Here is a 24,789-nt window from a genome sequence, read left to right on the forward strand (position 1 = left end):
AGACCGTGTTCTCCAAAAGTCCAGATTCTGAGTCTGGGTGCTTAAACCATTAAGGATTTGGGGCCAGACTCCAGGAATCTGAATCCTTACAAGTTGTGTGATCTTTCTAAAGTTATTTACACACTTAGTTTCTTCACCTATAAAATGGACCTAAATGTTCCTAGAACAATGCCTGCCACATAACAAATTCTCTGTATGTGTTAGCTCCCCCAGGGTAAAACTACTGGCGATTTGTATCCTGTGGACTGAAATTCCAAAATATCAATAGCAGGACAATCAAGAAAGGAAGCTGGCCCTTGCCCAGATAGAAGATAAGAGACCAAGCATTTCTTTTCTTTTCTTTTTTTAAATTTTATTTTATTTTTAAACTTTACAATATTGTCTTAGTTTTGCCAAATATCAAAATGAATCCGCCACAGGTATACCCGCATTGCCCATCCTGAACCCACCTCCCTCCTCCCTCCCCTCCCCTCCCTCTGGGTCGTCCCAGTGCACCAGCCCCAAGCATCCAGTACTGTGCATCGAACCTGGACTGGCGACTCGTTTCATACATGATATTATGCATGTTTCAATGCTATTCTCCCAAATCTCCCCACCCTCTCCCTCTCCCACAGAGTCCATAAGACTGATCTATACATCGGTGTCTCTTTTGCTGTCTCGTACACAGGGTTATTGTTACCATCTTTCTAAATTCCATATATATGTGTTAGTATACTGTATTGGTGTTTTCCTTTCTGGCTTACTTCACTCTGTATAATAGGTTCCAGTTTTATCCATCTCATTAGAACTGATTCAAATGTATTCTTTTTAATGGCTGAGTAATAACTCCATTGTGTATATGTACCACAGCTTTCTTATCCATTCATCTGCTGATGGGCATCTAGGTTGCTTCCATGTCCTGGCTATTATAAACAGTGCTGCGATGAACATTGGGGCACACGTGTCTCTTTCCCTTCTGGTTTCCTCAGTGTGTATGCCCAGCAGTGGGATTGCTGGATCATAAGGCAGTTCTATTTCCAGTTTTTAAAGGAATCTCCACACTGTTCTCCATAGTGGCTGTACTAGTTTGCATTCCCACCAACAGTGTAAGAGAGTTCCCTTTTCTCCACACCCTCTTCAGCATTTATTGCTTGTAGACTTTTGGATTGCAGCCATTCTGACTGGCGTGAAATGGTACCTCATAGTGGTTTTGATTTGCATTTCTCTGATAATGAGTGATGTTGAGCATCTTTTCATGTGTTTGTTAGCCCTCTGTATGTCTTCTTTGGAGAAATGTCTATTTAGTTCTTTGGCCCATTTTTTGATTGGGTCATTTATTTTTCTGGAGTTGAGCTGTAGGAGTTGCTTGTATATTTTTGAGATTAGTTGTTTGTCCGTTGCTTCATTTGCTATTATTTTCTCCCATTCTGAAGTCTGCCTTTTCACCTTGCTAATAGTTTCCTTTGTTGTGCAGAAGCTTTTAAGTTTAATTAGGTCCCATTTGTTTATTTTTGCTTTTATTTCCAATATTCTGGGAGGTGGGTCATAGAGGATCCTGCTGTGATGTATGTTGGAGAGTGTTTTGCCTATGTTCTCCTCTAGGAGTTTTATAGTTTCTGGTCTTACATTGAGATCTTTAATCCATTTTGAGTTTATTTTTGTGTATGGTGTTAGAAAGTGGTCTAGTTTCATTCTTTTACAAGTGGTTGACCAGTTTTCCCAGCACCACTTGTTAAAGAGTTTGTCTTTAATCCATTGTATATTCTTGCCTCCTTTCTCAAAGATAAGGTGTCCATATGTGTGTGGATTTATCTCTGGGCTTTCTATTTTTTTCCATTGATCAATATTTCTGTCTTTGTGCCAGTACCATACTGTCTTGATAACTGTGGCTTTGTAATAGAGCCTGAAGTCAGGTAGGTTGATTCCTCCAGTTCCATTCTTCTTTCTCAAGATAGCTTTGGCTATTCGAGGTTTTTTGTATTTCCATACAAATTGTGAAATTATTTGTTCTAGCTCTGTGAAGAATACCGTTGGTAGCTTGATAGGGATTGCATTGAATCTGTAAATTGCTTTGGGTAGTATAGTCATTTTCACTATATTGATTCTTCCAATCCATGAACATGGTATATTTCTCCATCTATTAGTGTCCTCTTTGATTTCTTTCACCAGTGTTTTATAGTTTTCTATATATAGGTCTTTAGTTTCTTTAGGTAGATATATTCCTAAGTATTTTGTTCTTTCCGTTGCAATGGTGAATGGAATTGTTTCCTTAATTTCTCTTTCAGTTTTCTCATTTTTAGTGTATAGGAATGCAAGGGATTTCTGTGTGTTGATTTTATATCCTGCAACTTTACTATAGGCATTGATTAGTTCTAGTAATTTTCTGGTGGAGTCTTTAGGGTTTTCTATGTAAAGCATCATGTCATCTGCAAACAGTGAGAGTTTTACTTCTTCTTTTCCAATTTGGATTCCTTTTATTTCTTTTTCTGCTCTGATTGCTGTGGCCAAAACTTCCAAAACTATGTTGAATAGTAATGGTGAGAGTGGGCACCCTTGTCTTGTTCCTGACTTTAGAGGAAATGCTTTCAATTTTTCACCATTGAGGATAATGTTTGCTGTGGGTTTGTCATATATAGCTTTTATTATGTTGAGGTATGTTCCTTCTATTCCTGCTTTCTGGAGAGTTTTTATCATAAATGGGTGTTGAATTTTGTCAAAGGCTTTCTCTGCATCTATTGAGATAATCATATGGTTTTTGTTTTTCAATTTGTTAATGTAGTGTATAACATTGATTGATTTGCGGATATTGAAGAATCCTTGCATCCCTGGGATAAAGCCCACTTGGTCATGGTGTATGATCTTTTTAATGTATTGTTGGATTCTGATTGCTAGAATTTTGTTAAGGATTTTTGCATCTATGTTCATCAGTGATATTGGCCTGTACTTTTCTTTTTTTGTGGGATCTTTGTCAGGTTTTGGTATTAGGGTGATGGTGGCCTCATAGAATGAGTTTGGAAGTTTACCTTCCTCTGCAATTTTCTGGGAGAGTTTGAGCAGGATAGGTGTTAGCTCTTCTCTAAATTTTTGGTAGAATTCAGCTGTGAAGCCGTCTGGACCTGGGCTTTTGTTTGCTGGAAGATTTTTGATTACAGTTTCAATTTCCGTGCTTGTGATGGGTCTGTTAAGATTTTCTATTTCTACCTGTTCCAGTTTTGGAAAGTTGTACTTTTCTAAGAATTTGTCCATTTCTTCCACGTTGTCCATTTTATTGGCATATAATTGGTGATAGTAGTCTCTTATGATCCTTTGTATTTCTGTGTTGTCTGTTGTGATCTCTCCATTTTCATTTCTAATTTTATTGATTTGATTTTTCTCCCTTTGTTTCTTGATGAGTCTGGCTAATGGTTTGTCAATTTTATTTATCCTTTCAAAGAACCAGCTTTTGGCTTTGTTGATTTTTGCTATGGTCTCTTTTGTTTCTTTTGCATTTATTTCTGCCCTAATTTTTAAGATTTCTTTCCTTCTACTAACCCTGGGGTTTTTCATTTCTTCCTTTTCTAGTTGCTTTAGGTGTAGGGTTAGGTTATTTATTTGACTTTTTTCTTGTTTCTTTAGGTATGCCTGTATTGCTATGAACTTTCCCCTTAGGACTGCTTTTAAAGTGTCCTACAGGTTTTGAGTTGTTGTGTTTTCATTTTCATTAGTTTCTATGCAAATTTTGATTTCTTTTTTGATTTCTTCTGTGATTTGTTGGTTATTCAGCAGCGTGTTGTTCAGCCTCCATATGTTGGAATTTTTAATAGTTTTTCTCCTGTAATTGAGATCTAATCTTACTGCATTGTGGTCAGAAAAGATGCTTGGAATGATTTCTATTTTTTTTGAATTTACCAAGGCTAGCTTTATGGCCCAGGATGTGATCTATCCTGGAGAAGGTTCCATGTGCGTTTGAGAAAAAGGTGAAATTCATTGTTTTGGGATGAAATGTCCTATAGATATCAATTAGGTCTAACTGGTCTGTTGTATCATTTAACGTTTGTGTTTCCTTGTTAATTTTCTGTTTAGTTGATCTATCCATAGGTGTGAGTGGGGTATTAAAGTCTCCCACTATTATTGTGTTATTGTTAATTTCTCCTTTCATACTTGTTAGCATTTGTCTTACATATTGCGGCGCTCCCGTGTTGGGTGCATATATATTTATAATTGTTATATCTTCTTCTTGGATTGATCCTTTGATCATTAGGTAGTGACCATCTTTGTCTCTTTTCACAGCCTTTGTTTCAAAGTCTATTTTATCTGATATAAGTATTGCTACTCCTGCTTTCTTTTGGTCCCTATTTGCATGGAAAATCTTTTTCCAGCCCTTCACTTTCAGTCTGTATGTGTCCCCTGTTTTGAGGTGGGTCTCTTGTAGACAACATATGTAGGGGTCTTGTTTTTGTATCCATTCAGCCAGTCTTTGTCTTTTGGTCGGGGCATTCAACCCATTTACATTTAAGGTAATTACTGATAAGTATGATCCCGTTGCCATTTACTTTATTGTTTTAGGTTCGAGTTTATACACTGTTTTTGTGTTTCCTGTCTAGAGAATATCCTTTAGTATTTGTTGGAGAGCTGGTTTGGTGGTGCTGAATTCTCTCAGCTTTTGCTTGTCTGAGAAGCTTTTGATTTTTCCTTCATACTTGAATGAGATCCTTGCTGGGTACAATAATCTGGGCTGTCGGTTATTTTCTTTCATCACTTTAAGTATGTCTTGCCATTCCCTCCTGGCTTGAAGAGTTTCTATTGAAAGATCAGCTGTTATCCTAATGGGAATTCCCTTATGTGTTATTTGTTGTTTTTCCCTTGCTGCTTTTAATATTTGTTCTTTGTGTTTGATCTTTGTTAATTTGATTAATATGTGTCTTGGGGTGTTTCGCCTTGGGTTTATCCTGTTTGGGACTCTCTGGGTTTCTTGGACTTGGGTGATTATTTCCTTCCCCATTTTAGGGAAGTTTTCAACTATTATCTCCTCAAGTATTTTCTCATGGTCTTTCTTTTTGTCTTCTTCTGGGACCCCTATGATTCGAATGTTGTAGCGTTTAATATTGTCCTGGAGGTCTCTGAGATTGTCCTCATTTATTTTAATTCGTTTTTCTTTTATCCTCTCTGATTCATTTATTTCTACCATTCTATCTTCTAATTCACTAATCCTATCTTCTGCCTCTGTTACTCTACTATTTGTTGCCTCCAGAGTGTTTTTAATTTCATTTATTGCATTATTCATTTTATATTGACTCTCTTTTATTTCTTCTAGGTCCTTGTTAAACCTTTCTTCCATCTTCTCAATCTTTGTCTCCAAGCTATTTATCTGTGATTCCATTTTTATTTCAAGATTTTGGATCAATTTCACTATCATTATTCGGAATTCTTTATCAGGTAGATTCCCTATCTCTTCCTCTTTTGTTTGGTTTGGTGGGCTTTTATCCTGTTCCTTTGTCTGCTGGGTATTCCTCTGTCTCTTCATCTTGTTTAAATTGCTGAGCTTGGGGTGTCCTTTCTGTATTCTGGCAGTTTGTGGAGTTCTCTTTATTGTGGCATTTCCTCGCTCTGTGTGGGTTTGTACAGGTGGCTTGTCAAGGTTTCTTGGTTAGGGAAGCTTGTGTTGGTGTTCTGGTGAGTGGAGCTGTATTTCTTCTCTCTCCTTTCGAAGACTTGGGTTGCTTTTCTGGGTGCCTGATGTCCTCTGCCGGCTTTCAGAAGTTGTTTTGTGGAATTTACTCGGCGTTTAAATGTTCTTTTGATGAATTTGTGGGGGAGAAAGTGTTCTCCCTGTCCTACTCCTCCATCATCTTAGCTCCTCCCTCCCCAAGCATTTCTTATTCTCCAAGTCAGGAGACCCCTCTGACTTCTCAGGCACAAAAAGCCTCCTTGGAGGTCAAAAGGGGAGTGATGCGAACTGATGCTCATTACCCGTAGGCCTCTTGAGTGGAATCCATCTTGGCTAAGAAATGTGTGTGCACACATGGAAAGACTCTGAGATATACCAAATATAGATGCTGAACCAGGCAAATCAAAATGAATGGCCAAAGGAAGCCCAGAAGAGATGCCCCATATAAGTGACTTAAACTGCCGCAAGGGTGCGACTGTCTGAGTCTGCCTGTGTGTCTATCCACATATACTATACTTTTTCCCTCTCCTAATACACACTCTTCTTCTGTTAGGTTCTTGCCTTTCTGTCCTTTGCTGTGCCCATGTTAAAATGGCAAAGACCTAACAGCAGAAATTAAGAAGAAGTGACAAGAACGAAGAACTAACTATATAAAAAAGGTCTTAATTACCCAAATAACCACAATGGCGTGATCACTCACCTAAAGCCAGACACCTGGAGTGTGAAGTCAAGTGGGTCTTAGGAAGCATTACTATGAACAAAGCTAGTGGAGGTGATGGAATTCCAGCTGAGCTATTTCAAATCCTAAAAGATGATGCTGTTAAAGTGCTGCACTCAGTATGCCAGCAAATTTGGAAAACTTGGCAATGGCCACAGGACTGGAAAAGGTCAGTTTTTATTCCAATCACAAAAAAAAGCATTGCCAACGAAGCTAGAAGAATCCTTCAAGCGAGGCTTCAACAGTACGTGAACCAAGAACTTCCAGATATGCAAATTGATTTAGAAAGGCAGAGGAACTAGAGATTAAATTGCCAACATCCACTGGATCATAGAAAAAGCAAAGAAATTCCAGAAAACCATCTACTTTTGCTTCATTGACTACGATAAAGCCTTTGACTGTGTGGATAACAACAAACTGTGGAAACTTTTTCAAGAGATGGGAATACTAGACCACCTGACCTGCCTCTTGAGAAATCTGAAATGCAGGTCAGGAAGCAACAGTTAGAACTGGACATGGAACAACAAACTGGTTCCAAATCGAGAAAGAAGTCCGTCAAGGCTGTATATTGTCACCCTGCTTATTTAACTTCTATGCAGAATACATCATGTGAAATGCAAGGCTGGATGAATCACAAGCTAGAATCCAGATTGCTGGGAGAAATATCAACAACCTTAGATATACAGATGATACCACTCTAAGGGCAGAAAGCAAAGAGGAACTAAAGAGCCTCTTGATGAGGGTGAAAGAGGAGAGTGAAAAAGCTAGTTAAAAACTCAGCATTGAAAAAACTGAGATCATGGCACCTAGTCCCATTACTTCATGGCAAATAGATGGAACAAAAGTGGAAACAAGGGCGAATTTTATTTTCCTGGACTCCAAAATCACTGTGGATGGTGACTTCAGCCACAAAATTAAAAGATGCTTGCTCCTTGAAAGAAAAGCTATGACAAACCTAGGCAGTGTATTAAAAAGCAGAGACATTGCTTTGCCAACAAAGATCCATCTAGTCAAAGCTGTGATTTTTCCTGTAGTCATGTATGGATGTGAGAGTTGGACCATAAAGAAGGCTGAGTGATGAAGAACTGATGCTTTTGAATGGTATTGCTGGAGAAGACTCTTGAGAGTCCTTTGGACAGCAAGGAGATCAAACCAGTCAATCCTAAAGGAAATCAACCCTGAATATCCATTGGAAGAACTGATGCTAAAGCTGAAGCTCCAATACTTTGACGATCTGATGTGAAGAGCTGATTCATTGGAAAAGACCCAGATTCTGGGAAAGATTGAGGGCAGGAGGAGAAGGGGCGACAGAGAATGAGATGGTTGGATGGCATCACCAACTCAATGGACATGAGTTTGAGCAAACTCCAGGAGATGGTGAAGGGCAAGGTAGCCTGGCGTGACGCAGTCCATGGGATCACAAAGCGTCTGATATGACTGAGCAACTCAACAATAGCAACAACAATAAACACTCTACTTACTTCAGTATTTTTCATATTTGTGGGGATTCTTTTTCTGCAAAGCCCAAGAGTCAGGGCCTTGTCACTGATGATTGGTCTAATGTTTAGGATTCAGTGCCTTCACTGTTGTGACCCGCCTCCAACCTCAATCTCTGGCCGGTACCGAAGCCCTTTAAGCTGCTGAAGGCTGAGGCCACTGGAGATCAAGACTATGTTGATCAAACCATAGTAAAGATGTAAACAAAATGCTGGGAAATCCAGGTGAAGGGTGTTATCTAAGCAATCCAGGGAGGCTTGTCTGTGTGCATCTCTGTGGCTTTAACCAAAGAAAAGACTCAGAAACCCGGAGCATCCAAGTAAATCCAGTTACCCTGCATCCTACGTTGCTTTTCCTGAGCCAGTGGGCTGTCCTCCAGAAGTGGGAGACTTGGCTCCCCAAGTGTTCCCTCCAATGTGGCCTGGGTCCAAGTTCTCTTGAGGTCACTTCAGGCTCCTGGAGCCTGAGCAGCTGCTTTTGGGGAAAAGCCAGCTGTATGTTGAACTGATGGAATTTCCTAGCATTTTAATTGTTAATGGGGAACAAGTAGCTGGTGACTCAGAGAAATAATATCTACCACTGGTGCTGAAAAACCCTGAAATTTCTATACAACATTGGAGAATACAAAGTCTTAACTGTCTTTTACACCCAGGTACAACTCAGAACCAAGTCTTGAGAACCGACAGAGATAACCCGAATGATAAGGCACCAATGGATATACAAGTCCCAGAGAAGAGGTGTTGGTACCCTGGGCATGCTATTACTGAATTCTATGTTTCTCTTGGCTTTTTGGGGGGAGGGGGATCCTTCTGGAAAGTACATTGAATGTAACTATCAAGAGCCAAGACAATTCAATGGGGAAAAGGGTAGTCTTTTCAACAAATGGTGCTGGGATAACTGACCATCCCATGTAACAGAATGAAATTGGACCCCACCTCACGCCATATACAAAAATTAACTCAAAATGGATCAAAGGTCTAAAAGTATGAGCTAAAATTATAAAATTCTCAGAAGAAACTGCTGCTGCTGCTAAGTCGCTTCAGTCATGTCCGACTCTGTGCAACCCCATAGACAGCAGCCCACCAGGCTTCCCCGTCCCAGGGATCCTCCAGACAAGAACACTGGAGTGGGTTGCCATTTCCTTCTCCAATGCATGAAAGTGAAAAGTGAAAGTGAAGTCGCTCAGTCGTGTCCGACTCCTAGAAACACCATAGACTGCAGCCCACCAGGCTCCTCCGTCCATGGGATTTTCCAGGCAAGAATACTGGAGTGGGGTGCCATTGCCTTCTCCGTTTGAATCTGTTGCACTACCAGAAATGTACGTTTTCACATTGATGATAAAATTCTTCCCTGTTAAACTGGCAAAGATTTAACAGGGGCAAACATGAAAGTGAGCGAAGGACTCAAATATAGTTGATAGGAATATAAATTGGTAGAACAATTCCTGAAGGAGTTCAGTAAGTAGCTATCAAAAGTGTAAACACTTTGCAAGCCTTTTCCCGGTAGGTCCATTTCTAGGAATTTGTCCTATTGAAATCACCATGGATGGTTGTCATAGCATAGCCATTTCCTAAAATTATAAACTGTATAAATACCCCAGGCAAGGGGGGGAAAAAAACAGGAAGAATGAGGAATAAGGGACTCCCTGGTAGTCCAGTGGTTAAGAATCTGCCTTGCAATGCAGGGCACATGAGTTCAGTCCCTGGGTGGGGAACTAAGATCCCTCATACCGAGGAGCAACTAAGCCCATGCACCACAACTAAGACCCAAGAAACCAAATAAATAACTATTATATATATATATATATATATATATTTTTTTTTTTTTAAGGAGGAAGAGGAAGCATTTATGTCAGGAAAGAAACTTTCTGAGAAATCTCCAACAAACTGCTTAGAACTCCTGGATCAGACCACATTTTGTGGCCATCCCTAGTTGAAAGGGAAAGTGGAAAACAGAATTTTATTTGGGTTCAAAACTAAGGTTCTCTTAATAAGAAAGAAGGGAGGGATGGACATCATAACGTCTATTTTTATCTATCTATCTACCTATCTGGGGGCTTCCCAGGTGGTACTAGTGGGAAAGAACCCACCTGCCAGTGGAGGAAACTCAAGAGATGCGGGTTCGATCCCTGGGTTGGGAAGATCCCCTGGAGGAGGGCATGGCAAGTCACTCCAATATTCTTACTTGAAGAATTCCGTAGATGGAGGAGCCTGGTCCACAGGGTCATGAATAGTTGGACATGACTGAAGCGACTCAGCATGCACATACGAAGGCATCTATCTGTCTATCTATCTTTCCATCTGTCCTCTGCCATCTACCTTTCTACATCTGGAAGGATCAACATCAACTTCATTTGGTGGTTATTCCTAGTTGGTAGAATTTTAAAGGTAATTTTTACTTTCTTATTTTCACATATTTAATATTCCAAGTTTACTTTCTGTAAAGCTATATTATATTTATAAAAAGAAAAAGTCACTTAGAAGAGGTTATAGCTGTTAAGAGTGGGATGGCGTATGACAGGGACAGGATCAAAACCAGGTGTGGTGCCAGAGAAGCTGTGAAGAGCAGAGAACCAAAATATCTCAGGAGGAGAGGGTGAAGAAAATTGATGGAGACACAGCTACTGTAGTTTGTGGTGGGATTCTGGCTGTTCTTGCTGGCTTGTTGCTTCCTTGGCTTTTAATTTAAGGAGAGTCAAAAATGTTGCCTGATGTCTTGAAGTTGCTGCCTACAGCCTAATTGGAATTTTCAGGGCAGGAGGAAGGACTCTGCAGCCTTTACAGAAAGCCTGCTCAGTCATGTCCGACCCTTAGCATGGACTGCAGCCTACCAGGCTCCTCTGTCCATGGGATTTTCCAGGCAAGAGTACTGGAGTGGGGTGCCATTGCCTTCTCTGCCCATGAAGGGAGAAGATCTCAAATATGTGTGGATTTTGCTAAAACCCTTGCAGCTATCTGATACTCTGTCTGACTTCTCAGGTTAGCTCTTAATTTCGTTGATGATGTTCTAAGACCTTCTTGTTAGACCCAGCCTCAAAGGGCAGACGAAAGTGTCTTTTCTAAGAGGAATAGTTTGTTAGTTGCTCAGTCGTGTCCGACTCTTTGCGACCCCAGGAACTGTAACCCGCCAGGTTCCTCTGTCCATGGAATTCTCCAGGCCAGAATACTGGAGTGGGTAGCCATTTCCTTCTCCAGGGGATCTTCCTGGCCCAGGGACTGAACCTGGGTCTCCTGCATTGCTGGCAGGTTCTTCACTGTCTGACCACCAGAGAAGCCCAAGAGGAGTAGGCCCTATGGCTATTAGAATCATAGCAGCTGCTTGGGCTGGAGTCTGGAGTCCAGACTCCTGGGAATTTAAGAGAAGCACAATTTATTCTTTTTACCTGGAATTATGCTGCTGCTGGCTACTATTTATTGAGTATCTACTGTATTTGCTCATTTAGTCCTTAAAACCACTTCACAAGATGGGTCCTTGTTTTATTAATTAGAAAACCAGAGCTCAGACGGGTTAAGTAACTTGTCTAAGAGCACACATCTAGGACAGTGGGAGAAATGTGACCGCAGGTTGTCTGGTTTCACAGTCTATACTCAGAATCATTAGTTTCTTTGCTCTCAGTGTGACTGGCTGGCTCCAGACTGTCCTAGAGTTAGTATTTTAAGTCCCACATCCTGAGAGACTCCTCAATTCCAGGCAAACCCAGACGGTTGGTCACCCCAGCTGCTCTCCTTTCTCTCCTCCAATCCAAATCCTATCATAGTTGAGAGCTTGCTTCCAGTCTTGCCTCTTTTCCGAAGGCCTTCCTGACACCCCTCTACCTCCCCCCACCCCCCGCACCCAGTCCCCTTGGGGAGCTCCTTTGGCACACGGTGCTCTTCCACTGAGCACTCAGTGCTGGCTGTGTTCTTCACACGTGGATGCCTTCCAAGCTCGCCTGGCTGCCCCGGCAACAACAGACACGTAATTAGCACCAAAGGGAAAAATTGTAGTGGAATTAATGAGTGAATGAATGATTAACATCACCTAGAGCGAATGCTTATTGAGTACTTCCTGTGAGCAGGCACTGCAAGGTGCTGTAGGAAGTAAATAAGTGAGTTTTAAGTCAATGAATAACGGAGGCATGAGAATTAGTGAATAGCAGTCTGGGTAGTGGCTTGTGCTGTTAGTGATGTCAACAAAGATGAGTCAAGGGATGCTGCATCCCGAGCCTGATGCCTATGACAGCAGCAGTGGTGCCCGCAGCAGCATCGGCGCTCTGCTGCAGTAGGGCCCATAGTTTACAAACCTTCTCCCTCGCATGACTTCACGCCTCTGCCTCCCAGCAGACATGAGAGATAAGCAGAGGAGACATGTACTGCCCCATTTCTAGGCAAAGAGAGTGAGTCAGAAAGATTTCTCAAGCGACTGATCTAAACCCACGAGTTTAGTGTGATCCTGAGCCACATCCAGGCCACCAATGTGTCTTGTGGTCTGCATAACTTTCTAAATAATTGAATTGCATGACGACATTTAAAGACAGGGAGATTCCACATAAAAACCTGCATTTCTGGTTTCTCTTGACTAAATGGAAGATGTGATGTCCCTGGTCGTCACTTGAGATGAGGCATGGGCTCACCAGTGCTAATATTTCCAAGACCATCCTAGCCTGTGTTGCCTGAGGCACCCCAGTGAAGAGACCAGAAAGTCAGGAAACTACCTCCAGCAACAGAAGACATGTGGTTATAAGGAGCCTGAGGATCCCAAACGTTGTTTTATGTTTCAAATGATCAAAAACATGTACAGAAGGAACGGCCACACCCACCAAGGCTCCGGCCCAGCCCTTTCCCTTTCAGGAGTCTAGATCTTGTCCTTGACGTCTCTTTTTCTGTCATCATTTCCACCTCCTATCTAACTGGCTAAGTCACAAAGCAAACTTTTGATTTTTTCCCCAATTAACCTTATCCTTCAGTAAATGGCAAGTCCATCCTTACAAAACTCTGGGGTCATTCCTAACACTGTCATACTTACCTGGGCAAAACTTGGCTCTGCCTCAGAAATAGATCCTGAAGCTGCCGGATCTACTGCCCACTGTGCTGCTGCTGCTGCTAAGTCGCTTCAGTCGTGTCTGACTCTGTGCGACTCCATAGACGGCAGCCCACCAGGCTCCGCCGCCCCTACTGCCCACTGTAGTAGCCCCCTAATTGTTATGTTTCCACCACTCCCCTGCTGCTGTCTACTCCCAAATACTGCACAGAGGGATTCTGTTAAAATATAAATGAGATCAGGGTCTTTTGCTCAAAATTCTCTATAATTTGCCAACAGAAGAAATATGGTGTCCCTCTTGTGGCCCCAGGCTACTCCACACTCCCCTCCACACTCCCCTCCACATTCATTCCGTTCCAGCCAGACTTCTTCCTACCCCACCTGCTGAGCTTTGGATACAATAAGTGTATTATAGCTTGGGGTCTTCAAAATTGATACTGATTTCAATTTTCTAAGGCTGCAAAACAGCTCACCCCAAAACTTAGTAGCTTAAAGCAATACTAATCATCTTATTATCTCTTACGGCTTCCACAGGATAGGAAACCAGAAGCAGCTTAGCAGGGTGGTTCTGGCTCCTGCGTGAGTACTCAGTCGCTTCAGTAGTGTCTTGCTGTTTGCAACCCCATGGAATGTAGCTTGCCCAGCTCCCCTGTCCATGGGATTCTCCAGGCAAGTATACTGTAGTGGGTTGCCATGCCCTCCTCCAGGGGATCTTCCTGACCCAGGGATGGAACTCGAGTCTCTTAAGTCTCCTGCATTGGCAGATGGGTCTTTACCACTAGCACCTCCTAAGAAGCCGGTTCATGGCCCTCCTCAGTATTACAGTCAGTCAGATGTTGGTAGGGACCAAGTCATCTGGGGCTTGGCAGGGATGGGGAGTCTACATCCAAGAGGGTGGCCAGTTGGTGCTGGCTGCTGGCAGAAGGTCACAGTTCTTCACGTGGACCTCTCCTGGGTATGCAGCAGGATGCCTAGAGAAGATGGAGGCTGGATTCCTTCAGAAGAAAAACCAAGAGAATAAGGTGGGAGTCGCAATGCCTTTCATGCCTTAGGCTCAGAACTCACCCGCCATCCCTTCAAATGGTTCAGTTGGATCCACAGGGCTGCACAAGGGTGTGAAGACAAGAGGCCCGGATCGCAGCCCATTCTGAGGAAGCCTCTACCTGGGTGCTCTTCCTTCAGTCACCTCAGGGCTCTAAGAAAAATATGGTCTTTTCTACCAAAGAGAAAGATATAAGAAATCAAGAAATGATCCATATTCATTAAAAAAAATAACTAAATAGAAAGATGTGTATATATACATACATATGTATACATATATATACACCCATGTCCCCAGCTTGTGAATAAGGTTTCTAAAGACGGCAGCTCGGTGCCAGTCCTTTGTTCTCTTCCCTTCCTGGTTCCCCTTCCTCATAAGAACAATTTCTCAGGCTTTACCCTGGACATGTGCAGGAAACTAAAGAGGTGGGGAAAACAGTTAATATAAATCCTCCACTCAGAAGCCTACAAGCTTTACTCATGGCCCCATCCACTGATAAAAAGACTTCAGGAAGATTGTTAACCCCGTAATACTGAGCCAATGAGGAGCTGGGGAGAGGACTTGCATGGGCAGAAAATAAAAACCCCATTATAATGGTTCTGGGTGTGCCTGCCCACCAGACGCCTGGTCTCACAAGACCCTCACTAAAGCCTCCTCTTCCCGCTTCACCTCCTGTCTCCAAGTCCATTCTTTGAGTGTGGGCTGCTGAGCATGTTTCTCACAGGGCTAACTTCATGTTTCCTTGAGATCCTGGTTCTTATTTTCTTTAGCAGAGAGGTCTTCATAGACTGCCCCTTATCAATGAACACCTCTCCCCTCACAACATTCTTATCTTGCTTTTCCTTCCTTCATTGTGCTTATTATACCTGAAGATTTTCTATTCCTTTGTATATTGTTTTTCTCCAGTAGAACAAATCTCAACCTTTAGACCAGTGCTTGGTGCATAGAAGGTAGTCAATATTTTTCAAATTAATGAATAGTCTATATGCATTAAATTATTCATTGGAATAATTCATTGAGAGGTAAAGAAAACCCTGCCTCTTTCAATACACGTCATCACATCATATCAAGGGCACATACTTCAAAATGCTTTAGCCTTGCTGCTGCTGATCTTGATCACCTAGTTGAGAGGAGCTTATCAGCTTTCTCGTCTGCAGTTACTAGGCTGTTTTTTTTGTTTTTTAAAATATTCTAATTTATTTATTTGACTATGTTGGGTCTTAGTTGCCTCATGAGAAATCTGTAGCTGCAGCCTGAGGGATCTTTAGTTGTGGCATGTGGGATCTAGTTCCCTGATGAGGGATTTAACCCGGGGCCCCCTGCTCTGGGAGCAGGGGGTCTTAGCCACTGGACCACCAGGATGTCCCTGCAGTTTCTGGGTTTTTCCCACTTTTCTATCGTGTACTTGTTGGAATTAAGTCACTCTGTGTGGCTCACAGTAGAGATGTGGGGAGTTCTGCTCCACCTTGCTGAGGATAGAGTATCTGCATAATTAATTTAAAATTCTTCTGCCCAGATTTGTCTCTTCTCCCTTGTTTATTAACTTAATCGTTCCTTTACATCTTCATGGACTAATGGATATTTATTTTATACTTTGGATTGGAATGCAATCCTACTTCATTTTCTTGCTCTAATTGTCCCAGCTCTGACCACTGGGACCTCTGTCAGCTGGCCCACAGCAAGCTAGATCAGCAGAAGAGGGCAGGTGAAGAGAAGTATCTTTACTCTCAACATTTCTCCATCCATACCTGTGGGGTTTTTTATATTTGTTGAGCACTTCCCTATTTTCTGGTGCTACGAGATGCTCCAGGCTCATCTTGTATATTTCTTGCTCCAGCCCTTATGTTCTGTAAAGACCCCTGGTTCCTTTTACTGGAAAATGACATTAGAAGCCAAGATCTGTAAATACATTTCAAAACATGCATCTCTCCCCATTTCCTCAAGCACTACCCTGATCTAGGCCACCACCTCCTTTGGAGGCTGCCTGACCACCACACAGGGTGTACTGCCTCAGCATTTGCTGTCCCTTCCTCCCCACCCGTTCTTCCTACTGCAGGCAGAGGCATTATTGCAAGTCACGTTGTGTTGGCCAAAAACTTGGTTCAGGTGGCCAAAATATTGAAGCTTCTGCTTCAGCATAATATTTAATAACTTTATAGAGTATAATCTATAAAAATATTGTCACTGTCTTGTACACCTGAAACTAATATATTGAAGGCAACAATACATCAAAAAAAAAAGTTCACTCAACACTCGCAGTGGCTGATGCCCTCCTCATGATTTCTGCTAATTCCAGGGCTTATGCATCCTTGAGTCACCTCTGGCTCCAATTTCCTGCTTCTTCTGAACTCTCTGAATCTTCCTTTGTTTCTGCTCCTTCCCTTTGACCTCTCCCCACCTACTCTCCCCTGCTCAGGGAAGCTTACTATCTTGCTCTAGAAAATTTAAGCGGCAATTCAGGGATTTATATAAGGGGAGTTTTATTGCAGCATCATACAGTGTATAAATTAAGACAGAATATTCATGTCTTTATGGCCCCCACCCCCACCCTCTCTGCACCTGCATTGTTCCAGCCACCCGCAGCGTTGCTCAGCTCAGCACTCCCATCCCCTCCTCATTCCACCATAGGATCTCAGGCTATTTTCCTGAGAGGAAGTCTGGTGCCAGCAGGTAACATTCTCCCTCATCCCTCTACCTTCTGTTCCAAGCAGAGTTTCACACAATGCTGCCCACAGCCTTGGAGCTCCATCCGCATTAGGTGGCCTCTGAGGGGCCCAGGACAAAGTCGGGGGAGAAGGATGAGGAAATACTCAGGCCTGGAAGGAGCAGACAGCTTAGTATGACTCCCTGCCCCAGCATGGAAATTCTTCCCAGAACCTGAGGGTTCATGAGAGCTGGCACAGAGGCCTGTCCCAGTAAAGGATGTTTCACGGCTGGCTTGAGAGTGAGGGTCATGTGAGACCTCTCTGTACCTCACGGGGCTATTGAGGGGTCAAGTGACATCATGGATAAGAAAATGCCTTATAAAACAACATGTAAATACAAGAACTTGTTATAATATGGTTTTTATGGGGAAATAGAATTTGAGTTCCAAGCAACCACTTTCAGATGAATTTTTGGAACATAATTGTAGTGGACATCTGTTGTTTTGGGTCTGCTGCATGGCCTTTTCCCCTTCTTCTGATAACAATTCCACCCACTCCTTTTCCTCTGAGGAAGTCCACCTCCTCAACTCTCAACTTGTGACACTGCTGCGGCTGCCATTGCCTTATTCTACTGCCAGGACACAGGGATGGACATGTGACTCAGGCTTGGCCAATCACAGCGGTTGCTCCTCTCCACTCATACAGTGATTGGTCCGTGGGATCCATAACCCTTAAAGTCTGGCCAATCACTGTTCTTCCTGGACATTTTGACACACTGAAGCACGCATAAAAACCCTTTCCTTCTGCTGGTGGTTGCTTAGCAGGGGTGACATGAGCTATTGTCAGTCTTGTCCTGCCCTTGTCCTGCCTCCTACTGCCACTTAGAGAAAGCCTTCCACAGTAAAAAAAAGACTAAGACTGACCTAGGGGTTGATGCTGGAAAGCTGAGTCAACAGGAGGAGGGAGGCTCCCAGCCCATCATTGGAGAACCTGGCCTTCATCCCGAGACAGATAACTTTCCTGTCTCCTGAAAAACACATCCCCTTCTTTCCTTCTGCTACAGCAAACTTTATGTCTCTTGTATCTGAAAAAAAAATCCTTTTCAACACAAGTTAACCTCTTGTGGATGGGAGGTGAATATTCATGAGTTTCAGGCTACTTCGTGTGTGAATATCTTCCTTGTCCAAAGAAATCTGAAAGGTCTCACAGGCAGGAGACTTGGGCTTGACATGGGGTAGTAAGCTGACAATAAAGACAAGCTTATTGAATTAAACTGAACTAGTGATCTTTACAGATAAAGCCTGCATCAACCTTACTTCCTTTCCAGAAAGCCTTGGGGCATAAAGAGTAACATATAATAGATGCTAAATATATATAATTGAGTGCATCAATGAATAGATTCATAATTAAATTAAGGAAAGCTACATGTTCATTCACTTTAAGTAGAAGCAATTCTATTCACTACACAAGCTTGAGAGGCAAGGTCTGAGTGCTGTGGGCAAGAAGCAAGTGAAATTGGAACTTCTTTTTCTGTTTTGGGATCTTGTTTTGAACATTGCTTAAAAGACTAGGTTTTATCCAGATACTGGTAACCATTTCTTGAGATTTCTGCCAAGACAAAATATAAACTGTAGATTGGACCAGTTGACTGGAATATGGAATTTGAGGACACAGAGGGTATGAAAAGGGGTGCAATTTCTTGAAAGAGGTGCAATTTCTTGATAGAGCTGGCAGGCAGCCCAGCCCAGCTCAGTTTTTGAGAAATCAGAGCAACAAAAACATATCATGACTTCAGGAAGCAAATGCAGCGAGGACCAGAGAGATACAGATGGTGCAATTCAGGAGCTAAGATGATACCCAGGAATTTTAGATCGCTTCACCCTATTAGCGAAAGTTAAATAAATAAATTTTGATTAAAGTCTGGCATTATGAACCTAGATTTATCCTTTTGTTGAAGGTTAATAAAACATGTCATATGATAGGCTTGTAAATAAGTATTCCGTCATCACAGAAGCTGCAGAGGCCCTTCTGCTCACAGGATAGGCTTCCTAGCTCACTCCAGGTCTGAGCAAAAGCTAAATGATGGTCAGAGGAAGCAGACAGAACTGAAATGCACAGCACTCTGAGGCTGTCGGTTCTGGTTCTGACCACTTGCCTGCCCAGGGACCTTTTTCTCCATTTTTCTCATCTTGAATTATAGAGTTGTTTCAAAGACCAAATGAAATAGTAGATGATAATAGATTTTGAAGACTGTAAATAACTACAGAAATATAAGATCTACATAGAGAGGGGGAAAATAGACCCTAAGAAGAAAATCTATGATGTCTCAACTAATAGAAGCCAAAGCCAGGGTCTGAACAATAGAGAAAAGAGAGAAGGATTTTAGAGGACCAGTACTGTCCACCTGGAGAAGGGCATGGCAACCCACTCCAGTATTCTTGCTTGGAGAATCCCATGGACAGAGAAGCCTGGTGGGATACAGTCTATAACTTCGCAAGAGTCGGACACGACTGAAGTGACTTAGCATGCCTCCAGCATTGTCTACCCAGGAAGATGCTGCTTTTTGCTGGCCTGTTGGAATATGGGTTGTTATTAGGATCCAGGCAGAGTGTTGAAAGGGTCAACAGCCTGGACAGACTCTAGAGCCAGACTATCTGGGTTCAAATCCTAGCTTCACTCCCTATCAGCCACACGACTTTGGGTGGGACACTTAGCTTCTCTAGGGGAAGTGAGGTGTACAGGTGAGAGAGCTCAGATGCATGTTTCTCAGGGGAGAGCTCCATTGTTAGGGTCCCAAGGCCATTTGTGACACCCACAAAACTTCAACCACTGGTCCTGGGTGCCTTCTAGCTCTGACGATAAAGCCACTCTACCACTGTGGCTGGGAATTCTGTTGCTGGGAATTCCCTGCTCTTTCTCTCAGAGCTTTTCTGATAACTCTGCTGCCTTCAATCCCCCTTCTTCCTCCGGCCCCTCCCTTCTCTCCCATGTTCATTACTTGAAGGGATTTTCCTGGGAAGTCTGAGTGCACTTTGTAAACAGCCAGCTGCTCGATGACTTCTTCCCCTGCGTGCACTGTCAGCTATGAGCAGATGGCACTGGGGCAGGGGAGCAGGTTGGAGGAGTGTGGCTGGGGAGACACAGGTTGAAGGGGTCTGGATTCTGCCTTTTGGGTAGTTTCAGTCCTAAGCTGGCTTTGTTCATGACCCTTCCTTGCTGGTGTTCTGGTCCTTGCCAGAGATGCCAGCAGCTTATTGCCCAAGATCACTCTGCTAGATAGCAAATATATATATTTTTAATTTTACTGAAATATAGTTGATTTACAATGTGGTATTTAATTTTCTGCTGTAGAGCAAAGTGACTTAGTTATGCATATTCCTTCAATCATAAGCTATTACAGCTTATCACAAGATGTTGAACATAGCTCCTTGTGCTATACAGTAGGATCTTCCTGCTAACCCATTCTATATATTATAGTTTGCATTCACTAATCCCAGGCTTCCAATCCTTCCCTTCCTGTCTGTTCTCTATGTCTGTGTTTTTGTTTTGTGGATATGTTTATTGGTGTAATATTTTAGATGCCACAAAAAGAGATAGCATATGCTATTTGTCTTTCTCTTTCTGACTTATACTTTGCTTGTATGATCATCTTTAGTTGCATCCGTGTTGCTTTAAATGGCATTATTTCATTCTCTTTAACAGCTGAGCAACATTCCATTGTATATGTATATACCACATCCTCTATCCATTCATCTGCTGATGGACATATAGGTTGCTTCTATGTTTTAGCTATTATAAATAGTTCTGCTGTGAGCATAGGGGCACATGTATCCTTTCAAATTATAGTTTTGTCTGGGTGTATTTCCAGCAGGAGGATTGCAGAATCATATGGCAACCCTATTTTTAGTTTTTTGAGGAACCTCCATACTGTTTTCCATAGTGGCTGCACCCGTACATTCCCACAAATGGTATAGGAGTGGAGGGCCAGTATCCCTGCTGCTGCTGGGCTGGGAGAAGAGCCTACTGCGTTCTGTGGCCACACTAGGACTCAACTCAGGACCTCTGCATGTCACGTGATCAGGCTGACTACTCAGAGTCCCCGATTAAGAGCTTGACTCTTGACCAAGGAAATCTGAACCTTCAGTTGGACTGGATCAAGAGTGGAGAGAAGGGAAAGGTTCCAGTTTTCTGGATCCAGGCAATACATGCAAAAGAGAAGGAAGGGAGTCAGGGCGCTTGTCAGGCTTCTCCTCCACCCCTGGGAAATCACAGCATGTGGACTAAACACCCTCAGAAAGGTGTCAGGGACAAAAGAGGCCCTAGGTGTAAAAGACAATTATTTTCATGGTGGGTACCAAAAGTGTAGCTAGAATAACATGGGGATCAGATTGCACATTGTGTTAACTTATTTTAACAACCTAAATACTGGCATCACCGACTCGATGGACATGAGCTTGAGCAAGCTTTGGGAGTTGGTGATGGACTGGGAAGTCTGGCGTGCTGCAGTCCATGGGGTCGCAAAGAGTTGGACACAACTGAGTGACTGAACTGAACTGAAAATACTACAGAAGAGATGAAAGGAAAAAAAAACACAATAATTCTGGGACATCAAAAGCAATTATCCTTCAATTTAAAAAATAATTAATTAATTAAAATAAATAAAAATATGAATATTAAACTTGCCATTTACTAAATGCTTTTTATGTGTAAAGTACTATATATAAATATGTAATTACATATGATATGTTTTTTGCATGTATTATCTCCCTTATTTTCCACCCATGAGGTAGTAGTTATTATCACCATTTACAGGAGAATAAATGAAGGCTTGAACCCAGATTGCAAATGTGTCTTCCAGAGGTGAAATATAAAGTGTATACAGCTACAGGGATGCCCCCACACCCCAGCCCGACCTTTCTTGGGACCTGTTTTCATGGCTCTTAGAAGTTGGTTAGTAGAGTCTCCAGCCTACAGCAAACCAGATGTTAGGTGATGCTGAGCAGGTAAGTTGCGGGTAAGGAGAGAAGATGGTGCAGAGCCCAGCAGTGGGGCAGTGGCAGCAAGTCTAAGAAAGCAGACCTAGTAGCCAAAAAAGCAGAGTGAGCTGGGCTAGTCAGCCCAGGGGAAGAGCACCACCTTGTTCATGGCCTCATCCCTATGGGCAGCCCTGTGTCAGAGACCAGGATGCAAACACAAGTTCAACAGGATGGTCCTTACCATGGTTCATGGTCCTTACTGTGAACACATCTCATTTTAAAAAATGGGCAATTGTGTACATTTGCTGAGGAGAGTTTCCTGAAAGCTGATTTGAATGCAGAAGATGTGGAAAGATGGAGGGCTTGGGAGTCTGGGATGGATGAGGGGTACCAGCAGAAGGAAAGGTACTGCCGTGAGAGTGACGGAGGCACACCAGGTGAGCCTCCAAGTTTTGCCAGGGGATCTTCCTGACTGTTTATCCTCTGGTTTGCCTACTCCTCTGCCTTCTGCTCCCAGATGACTTTGCCCTGTGGGACTTTGGACCATGACGTCCTCAGGGAAAGGTCAGTCCATTAGCCAACACTTCAGGCTTTTGTGTGTCAGACACAGGACACCAAGTCTTGCTCCCTACTCTTCTGCCGTAGCACCGCCCCTGCAAGTTCACATCCAGGACTAGGCCAGCCCTACTGTTTGTGAACTGGGTGACTCACAGGACTAATAATAGGATTCTTATGAGGACTAAATGAAGTGATGCGTGCAAAGTCTTTAAAACAGTGTTTGCCACATAGGAAATACCCAATAGATAAGATTATATTATTTCCATTGGGACTGAAGACTGTAGCACTTGCGACTATACTGAGCAGACATAGCTAACGTGGTTGTGTCCATTCTAGAGGTAAAGAAATTGGGTAAGCAGGAGAGAGGGTGGTAATGAGATGAATGTATTCTGAAGTCAGGCTTAGGGAAGCTGGTGATGTCCGTAATCAGAAACCAGAGCTTATGTTCTCATGTTTGTGCTACTCAAGAGATTCACACCATATCCTGGCGTGAATCAGCTATGTCTTTCTAATCTAAAATCAGAAGGAAGCCATCTACCTTCTAGGGTGGTGGGAACATGGAGTGGCTGGGAGCCTGAGGGCTTGAAGATCCAAGAGATTTGTTGAGTATGTGTCTCCTCTTGTCCATGATTAGCCTACACATGACCTAAGATGTGTGAAAAAAAGGGATACTGCCTCTGTAGCCCACAGAACCTGGAAGGCTGACTGAAAAAGTACATTGGATGTCAGAATTCAGGGCGAACGAGGCTTTGTACCAGATCAGAGCAGTGTTTTTGAGTTAAATGGTGAACCAGAGACTTCGGGGGGTTAGGAGCTCAAATAACATTTTAGGAAAACCACCACCACAAAATATCCAGGAGCCTTCCATGAAAATAGGTGTTAACTAAATTAGTCAGGGTTCTCCAGAGAAAAAGAACCAGTAGGATGTCTGTATCTGTATCAGTTTCTATCTAGATATCTATCTATCTATCATGCTAAGTTGCTTCAATCATGGCTGACTTTTTGCCATCCCAGGGACTGTAGCCCATCAGGCTCCTCTGCCCATGGGATTCTCCAGGTAAGAATACTGGAGTGTGTAGCCATTCCCTTTCCCAGGGGATCTTCCCAACCCAGGGATCGAACCCAGGTCTCCTGCACTGCAGGCAAATTCTTTATCATCTGAACCACCAGGGAAGCCCTATGTATACATAATGTGTACATATACATACATATGTGTGTGTATATAGATATTATTTTTCAGATTCTTTCCTGTTATAGAATATTGACTATAGTTCCCTTTGTTGTAGAGTGCATGGATGCTAGGTGCATGCATGCTAAGCTGCTCCAGTTTGTCCGACCCTTTGAGACCCCACGGACTCTAGTCTTCCAGGCTCCCTGTCCATGGAGTTCTGCAGGCAAGGATACTGGAGTGGGTTGCCATATGCTCCTCCAGGGGATCTTCCAGACCCAGGGATCAAACCTGCGTCTCTCATGTCTTGTGGCTTCTTTACCACTAGTGCCACCTAGGAAGCTTATTTACTTTTATTGAAAGATTTATTTTAAGGAATTGGCTCATGAAATTGTGGCATCTGGTGAATCCAAAATCTGCAGGGCAGGCCAGCAGGCTAGATAACCAGGGAAGAGCTGCAGCCCAAAGACCATCTGTTGGCAGAATTTCTTGCTCGAGTAGATGAGTCCTCGTTCTAGTAAGCAAGGCCTTCAACTGATTAGGTGAGACCCACTCACATAATGGAGAGTGATCTACTTTGCTCAAACTCCACCAATTTAAATGCTTTTATTTAATTACTTTTTATGGGCTATCCTGGGTCTTCGTTGCTGCACATGTGCTTTCTCTAGTTGCAGTGAGAGGGCTTCTCATTGTGGTGGCTTCTCTTGTTGCAGAGCATAGGCTCTAGAGCACAGGCTAAGTAGTTGCCCTGGGGGATGTGGCATCTTTCTGGACCAGGGATCAAACCCATGTCCCCTGCCTTGGCAGGTGGATTCTTAATCAGTGGACTACCAGGGAAGTCCCACCAATTCAAATGTTAATCTCATTTTAAAAACACACCTGCACAGAGACATCCAGAGTAAAGTTTGACAGACTATCAGGGTATTGTGCCCCAGCCAAGTTGGCACAAAAAATTAATCATTGCAAACTGAAAGTGCATGGCTGAGGTTACTGGTCTGCGGAAGGACTCTCTTGGCTGTGAAAGGCTTGGGAACATGAGAGTAGTCTCTGATGACCTCCAGGTGCCCTTGTGTTTAGCCTTTCACTGGGTAGGAGATAGGAGCACATTTCCTTCATGTGTGTTTTAAATGTCCCAGTTCATGTTCTTTCCTCTTGATTTAGGATGGTAACAGAAACCTGAGTTTACTCAGTAAGTTGTCCATAAAGCTTCCATCTCTTTCTTGAGCTTGAAGGCACAGTGCTAACGAGGTATTTGGAACTGATTTCTCTGCCAATATAACACACGGCCACCACTGAACAATAATTTTATGCTTATGTCCACTCCAACTGTGAACAATGTGGTCAGTGTTGTGGATTCATGAATAGAAGCCCTGGCACTCTTACTGCCCAGTGTTCAGCTCCCAGGCTTGGGAAAATGAGCCCTTCTTTGGGGCAGACGTAGTGGAACAGTCTTAGCAATTCTACTCACACGGCTGAGGGTGGAACTGCTCTGGGGGGTTCTCATGACCTTATAACTCCTGAAACCAAGCTTGGAATAACT

At 42.9% G+C, this 24,789-nt stretch overlaps 1 long non-coding RNA gene and 1 pseudogene across 1 annotated transcript; one reads left to right on the top strand and one right to left on the bottom strand.

Moving 5' to 3' along the window:
• Positions 1–13,106: 13,106 nt before the first annotated feature.
• LOC147346260 (uncharacterized) lies at positions 13,107–16,743 on the bottom strand. Its single transcript, XR_015153506.1, has 3 exons — positions 16,598–16,743; positions 15,651–15,774; positions 13,107–14,076 (listed from the first exon to the last, which is right to left on the bottom strand). It is a non-coding gene; the product is annotated as an uncharacterized LOC147346260 (long non-coding RNA).
• Positions 16,744–21,899: 5,156 nt separating this feature from the next.
• Positions 21,900–24,789, top strand: part of LOC147346261 (ferritin light chain pseudogene) — a 67,469-nt pseudogene continuing 64,579 nt past the window's right edge.

The sequence above is a fragment of the Bos grunniens genome, chromosome 24 (genome assembly GCF_055505025.1).
Source record: "Bos grunniens cultivar Pamir isolate PY7600 chromosome 24, Bosgru_T2T1.0, whole genome shotgun sequence".
NCBI classification, from domain to species: Eukaryota; Metazoa; Chordata; class Mammalia; order Artiodactyla; family Bovidae; genus Bos; species Bos grunniens.